Here is a 7,659-nt window from a genome sequence, read left to right as displayed (position 1 = left end):
TCTGTGCTCAGTTTTATATAATACACCAACATGTATATTTAGTTCTGCTGGTTTTCATACTATGTTCTTTTAAGATATACCACAGTCCTTAACTTCTTTTTAATTCGTTTCTTTTCCCTTATCAAAGCATGAAGAGTTCTACCTACTTTCTTCATATTGATGCAACTATTTACTTTTCCTTCCAGTCAGTATTCCTCCATTCCCTTGAAACAAACACAGCACCACAGTTTGATGATTAATGGGATATTAATAAAAATTCTATTCATGAGGCTTAGTAAGAACAGGAAGAAATGCTGGTACTCTTGAGGAAAATAATCCTTGCTGAAGAACACTGAAGGAGGAAACCCTTAAGATGCTAAATAGAAGCTAGCTAGCTGGAGAACACCAGCTAACAATATTCCTGCTCTACGGTAGGGAGTTTAGGACATGACAAAATGACCATTCAAGGTAGGAATTCTGCAGAACATTCTGTAACCTCATACTCATGTTACTTTCTAATTTCCTGTAGAGACACCATTTAGAATAATCCAACCAGAGACCAAGTAACCTAAACAGTTTTCCAGGTCACAGAGGATACTGGGGAAAACCGAAGGAAGAAAGAGAAAATGGCCACTAATCCTGCAAAGTGGAATGTGCTGCAACTACTTCAGCCTGCAGGGGATTGTGAGTTAAGGCTTCTCCTTTTAAGGGAACAACAGCTGTGGAGACCCAGAAATGTGTGTCTATTCCACCTTGTCTGCAGGTCAAAGAGTTTGAACTTATTCAAAGTTGTTAACAAGAACTGTGGCTATCCACCCTGATCTAATAAAGTAGGATTCCCCTCTGTATACTGTGAATGTTTTATCAGCATTTTGTAACAAAGAAAATGCTTTTGCCTATGGCAGGGCAGATTATAGCAAGGCAGGAAATCCAAGCAGGAATAAGGGAAGGAAAAAAGGCAGAGACAGGAAGATACCATGTCCTGCCAAAGGAGAAAGATGCTGAAACCTTACTGGTAAGCATCAACCTCGTGGTATACATAGGTTAATAGAAATGGGTGAATTTAAGATGTAAAAGCTATCTAGATATACACTTGAGTCATTAGCCAAGCAGTGTCGTAATTAATATAGTATCTGTGAGATTATTCAGGTCTGGGAAGCTGGGAAACAAAACCACAGCCTCCATTTACACCTATGGTGTGGTTACTTGGTGTTTTGGACATTAAGATGGCCCATGGAGGTAGACCCACTCCATCCTGACACAGGGTCAGAGAATTAGAGCATACTCGTGCTCCTTCTTTTGAAATAGTTTGAAATAGAAGGTATGACCTAGGGAGGGACTGCCTTCAGAATACTTTGTCTAGGGTGGGTTCACTGCCTAAACAACAGAATGCTTTTCTCAAGAAATAATGACTTGATGTCTCAAAGTATTGAAGCAAGTCACTGTTCTGGTTGTCCTTTGTATCATGTTAAAGTGGTTTTTTGCCTTCTCCCTCCTATTGTGTTGGGGTATAAAAGTGCATGGAAAATTAAACACAGGTGGACATAGAAGTTGGAAGAGGTTTTCAACATTCAGGATCCGCTGAGTTGTTCTCCCAATACTATCCTATGTCTCTGTGATTCTTTCTTATCTCTGTTCCTCCTACCTAACATTTCTAATCCTCACACTCCATCTCTGGAATGTGCGGACCTGCAACAGCTAAGGTTACAGCAAAAGCCACCCCAGAAAGGTGGCTTGCCACAGACAAGAAGGAAAAGAAGGTAAAAGAATGCACTACAACAGTATCATCTTTCAGGCTGCTTTTAAGAACTATTTCAATCTATCAACACAAAGATTTGATGATGTCCCTGGTTTCATTGACAACTGAGGTCAAGAGGTTCACAAACAAATTGCAAATAAAGGGGAGTTATTTTTGTTCACTAAAGGATGCAGTTTTGGAGTGAATACAGCAGAATTTTCTGGTGCAAAAAAAAATGATGAAAGTCCAATAATCTGCAGTTTCATCTTTGATTTTGATTGTGCTTAGTCAAAAACATCACTCCCAAAATTTAAAGCAGAGCTAAGCAAAGCATTTTGTGGTAGTTGAACCATGTGGAATAATACAGAATCATCCTAAATAGAAAAGTGTAGGATAAGAAGTTTTACGTGGTGATTTAAGTCTTAGTTTGTGTTCATATGAAATTCTGAGTGCGATGTTACAGGCTTCGAGAAGATCCAAGAAGTCTCAGCTCAGGACGCATGAGATAAAATGCCTTCTCCTTCTCTCCGTGATCATTTCTGCTATGGTCCAAGCAAGCAACTCAAGTCCAACCGCGGTTTACTTGAGGCATTCTTAAAAGATTAGAGTCCAGTAAATTATCCCTTATATTTTTCTATGCAAGTTTTTGCCATTCACAACCATAGTAAAATTTGTCCTTGAAATGACCTTCTCACTACTTTGGCTGACTGTGAAAGAGCTCTATGCTTATGAAAAGGAAATCATGGTGTAAAACAATAAATATCCTCTGCATATTTTAAGATTCTGTATAATATACATTACCTTGAACAATGAAACTTTATCTGTCCAGATAAGGTACCAGTCATTTACTAGGGGTGGCTTCTTTCATTGACATTCTGAGTTTGAGGGGAAAGAAACAAACCAAGAATAAATGCTAAAATAAACTCCTTCAGAGAGCCCTCAGAAGCAAAGCTACCCCTAACCCTCGATTACCTTTGCTGTACCTATTGGAAGCCAAGCCCTGCTTCCAGTGCTGCTTACTCTTTAAAAGACCCCTTCCATCTTGGCTCTGTGTATATACATTCTCAAACTGACTTAAGCTCCTGACTCATGGACTGTCTTTGCTCTGTTTGTTGATGTTTGAAATCGATTCTGGTATAATTTATCCATTAGGCTTGGCCTTTGGCAAGGAGAAAGACTTCTGTGTGTGACTTTTGCAAGCATAGAGCACTGTAGCTGAGACTAACACATTTCTCAGCTTTAACAGTAAGTAACAATGCAGAATTTTAATGTTGTTTTTAAGATCCCTGCTTCCAGATCAATATAACCAGGAAAACAAATTTTTAAAATATGAGTGTCATTTCAAGTCAGCAACTTATTTGTACCAGAGAAAGCATGGGCTTCGTCAGAGGAACAGATAGTGGGTAAGAAGATAACAAAGGATATGCCAGCAACCTGAACGACAACCCCTCAGGACATTGCCTCTCAACTGCAGGCTTCATTGGAGGAAATGGCCCTGAGATAATCAAGATCCAACAGTAAACTGTAGCAAGTTACACGGTGGGCTCTAACTTCTCAGCATCCACCAAAGTCAGAAAACATTCTTATCCCCTGTGTGTGTTTCTGTTTTAGCTGTGTGTTAAATGATTGAGTAATAGTGATTCTTCTCTCTGAAATTGGTTCTTGATTGAAGTAAGTCCCTGTAATGTCCCTGCATAGTTTCGCAGTTCCTTTTAAGTTAGGGATTTTTGTCACCCACCTATCTGGTTTCCTAGGAGAGAATAGATTATTCTTGTTTCCTTACTTTCTATTAAAAAGAATAACATGCTATGTTATGTTAAATCTCATGATTGAAAGGACTGGTCAGTCAGTATACTGCTTGCCAAGCAAGTTGGAAGATATTATTAAAGTCTCAGAACTCACATGATAGTAATAATAGTAATAAAACTAATAAATAAACTCCTACATCTAAGACTCAAGGAACATTGTAGGAAAGGGCATAGAAACCTTGTGAGAGGCAGAGAAGTAAGGATTGGCTGTGACATTATGAGTCTTATTAATGTCAGAAGCTATACCCATAAAGTCACACCAACATGACTGCCCAAGCATGAGAGAGAGAGAGAGAGAGAGAGAGAGAGAGAGAGAGAGAGAGAGAGAGAATGTGTAACAATTATAGAAGAAGCTATTGATTTGAATAAGAGCAAGAAGGCACATAGGAGGAGCAGGAGGGAGAAAAGGAAAAAGAGAAATAATGTAATTATAATCACAAAAAATAAGATTTAGAAAAAACAGGAAAAATATATTATCAAATAAATAAAAAGTGGTGTAGCATGATTAATAAAAATCCAGAGACAGATATTGAGATATTCCACCCTAAGGTCAGAAGAGCAAAAGAGCCAGCCACTGGCTCTTACCTCTACCTCAGTCTGAAATGGTGATTCTGCCTCCAGGAACCTCAAAATGAGACTGTATCTGAAGGTTATCTCCTCCTGTTTTATATCCCTCTCTAGGACTGGGATTAAAGGCATGCACTTTTACCACTCAGTTTCTATGGCAAACTAGTGTGGATACTAGGATGAAAGGTGTGTGTCACCAATGCCTGGATTGTGAGGCTGACCAGTGGGGCAGTACAGGCAAGCTTTATTTATTAAAATACAAAAGAAATCTCACTGCGAGGTGGTTGTGAAAGTCTATGACCTCACCGCTTAGCGGTCAGGCTAAAGCTTATTGGCCAGGTAGCTGAGCCTACTTCTTGCTAAATTCTAGGCTAATAAGAAACCCTGTTAGCAAATCAACCAGATAAAAAGAAGTTGAGAGCATATAAAAAAATGGACATTAAACTTTGATCTCCACACAAAGGTGTACATAGAGTCACATGTTCCTGAATATACACGTTTATACCCATACACACAAAGAAGCACATAGATATATAGAACACACACCATAGTTATGTTTACATTTATGAATACAATTGCGAGCAACCACATTCACTGTTTTGTTTAATCTACTAGAAATTTCTACGGTGTCTACTGTTTACTATAGAAAGTGCTAGATGATACAAGACACAATGAACACATATCTTGCTGATGCTGTTGGAATAATGACCCACTCAATTCCTATAAGAAGACATTGTAATCCGGAGCCAACCTTCTACCTGGAAGGACACATTCTTCTTGCGTGCTCTATCAGGATCAAAAATCCTGAAGAACTTAATGAAATTTAGCTTTTAGGACCTCATCTAAAATAGATACATAAGAAGTCATGAGAACATCTGCTTCTGGGAAATGAGCTGAGTCTTCAAGGTGATCTTGAAGCAGATGGTGAGTGAGTTCATTGAAACTTGAAAGTCCCCAGCACTGAAGTGGAGGTCCCTATGGGGTGTGTAGGAGAATCCAATGAGACTGTCCTCACGAGTGTGCGACAGAGCAGAAGTTGGTGCGTGTGCCACTCAGGTTTCTAATACAATGACAAAATACCAAGAAAAGCAATGAGGAGGACAATGTATGGTTCTGGCTCAAGGGTTCAGAACATTGGGTCCATCATATTCTGACCCGAGGGATTCAGGCCTGATATGAGGCAAGCTGTTCGGCAGTGAAGCCTGTGGTCAAATGGCTGTACATCTGATGGCAACTACAAAGTCCGCAGACAGCAGGGCCCATCCATACCTTTCAACATCACACCAAGTGACCTTCTTCTTGCAATTAGTCTTAATATTAGCCCATTCACTTTTAAAATTTTCCATGAGTTGATCCATGATCCAATTGCCTCACCCTGGTATTTCTATCAGGAGTCTAGAGCTTCAACATGTAATTCTTTACAGGGAATTTTACGTCAAAATAGCCTATCATTCATTTATGTGTGAAAGTTTCTAGACTAATCCAGCTCAAGTATATTTTATGACCATTGACCCAGAAGGTAATTCATATGATAAATGGAGTATGGTGTATGTTGTGTGGGCATCATTCCAGAGATAGAATTATAAGCCATGAAGTGTAGATGGTGAGGCATTTTGCATGTTCAGCATGTTTGAGGAGCAGAAAATTTATACTATCTAATTTAGCAAAACAAATAGAAGGCATTAAATTAGGTTAGATTGCAAAATTAATAAGAAAGCATATTAAATGAACTGTAGCTCAGGTAATGATCTTGAACTTTATTCTGAAGGCTGTGGGATATCCTTACAGAAATGATCCCTTTGGCCATTATAGGAAAGAGAGTAGAAGGGCATGTGAGATAGAAAGCTGGCTTAACATGAGTCTGGGTAGAAGAAAGCATCTTGAGTTAATATGCAGCAGAGAAGATGGATGAAAGATTTTGGATACCAACTGTGTGGGCACAGAAAAAATATTTTAAGAAAACAGCATTGACAGTGCCATTTACTGAGCTTTAGAAGTCAAAGATAGGACTGGGGTTAATTTGAAAGAAGTAGAGAAATAACAACTTTATCTTGAAAATGTTTCAGTTCAAAACATTAGGTACATGAGTTGAGTCAGCTTCAAGATCAGATGCTTGATTGGGCATAAATATTTGAGCTATTATTGTAAACTGGAGAAAATCAACACTAAAGAATCTGTCTGCCAAACTGGGTGCTGGTGGCACAGGCCTTTAATTCTAGCACTCAGGAGGAAAAGGCAGGCGGATCTCTGTGAGTTCATGGCCAGTTTTGTCTACAAGAGCTAGTTCCAGAACAGGCTCCAAAAAAACCTACAGAGAAAGCCTATCTCAAAAAACCAAAAAGTAAAAAAAGAAAGAAATAAAGAAATAAAAAGAAAAAAGAAACTATCTGCAGATACAAACTGCTTCAAAATGTCTGAAAAGAAATTACTGCTTTTTACCACATTTATGTTTCTTACAAAATTTTCTTCAAGTGTTTTCCATCAAGAGGATTCTGTCATTAAACCAGCAGGCTTGACAACACTTGCTAGTCTTTTGGAAACGCAAACTTGTGGCACTCACTACTAACAGAGTCCATTCTACACATTAAACAACTCCCAGAGACCCTGGAGTGGTAGATCAGTTGGGAAAGTGCTTGCATTGATATCATGAGGAGCTGAGTTGGGTCCCCAGAACACATGTGAAAATGTATGGTGACACATGCTAACAATCCCAGTTCTGCAGAAGACAGATGAGGAGACTCCTGAGGCTCACCAGTCAACCTAGCCTAACAGATAAACTCCAGGCTAGGAAGAGACTTTCCTGAAGGAGTGAATAATGTTTCTGAGAATGATAATTAAAAGTGTCCTCTAACCTCCATAGATATGTGCACAAATACTTTTGTGCAAGCTCACACACACACACACACACACAGAGAGAGAGAGAGAGAGAGAGAGAGAGAGAGAGAGAGAGAGAGAGAGAGAGAGAGAGTTGATGGAGGAAAAGGTTAGCCCTTAAGCCGAGGATCTTTGCTGTGAAAAGGCCTCCTCTGTGCTTGAAAACATTGTGTCCCACTTTTGAAAGAGTATTTCTACCCAAGTATAGTATCTTCAATTATGTTCTCAATTCTGGTTTCTTTTTTTTTTTTTGTGATAACAGTTTTCCATGTACAATTGCTAAGGTGTAAACAGGAGTTCCTGCCTTTCTTCATGTTTTGTGTTCTACCATCTCAGCTGCCCACTGCCTAAAAGTACTAAATGAGACATTAAAGAACTTAGAGACTTGAACCCAAACTGACTTTTCTCAACTATAGCATGGAAATTTCGCAGTTTTCAGATGCTTCAGAACATGAATCGTCAAAAGGATGAAAAGGTTGTTAGTGGGCTTTAAAATGGTTAATTCATATTTGATTGTTTTAATTTCCATCTTCTGAAGAGTTCTTTCAGTGAGCTTTCTTATGCATCTCTTTGACATTTAAAGTAAAATCATCACAAGACAGGAAAGTGTCCTAACATTGAAGATGTTTCGTCTCATAGTAATTTAAAAAATATCTTCGGAGTCACAGCCCTCACCTGTTGATGCTTGTCCTC

This window comes from Myodes glareolus, chromosome 3 (assembly GCF_982192425.1).
Source record: "Myodes glareolus chromosome 3, mMyoGla1.1, whole genome shotgun sequence".
Taxonomy (NCBI): domain Eukaryota; kingdom Metazoa; phylum Chordata; class Mammalia; order Rodentia; family Cricetidae; genus Myodes; species Myodes glareolus.
This window is presented reverse-complemented; position numbering follows the sequence as displayed.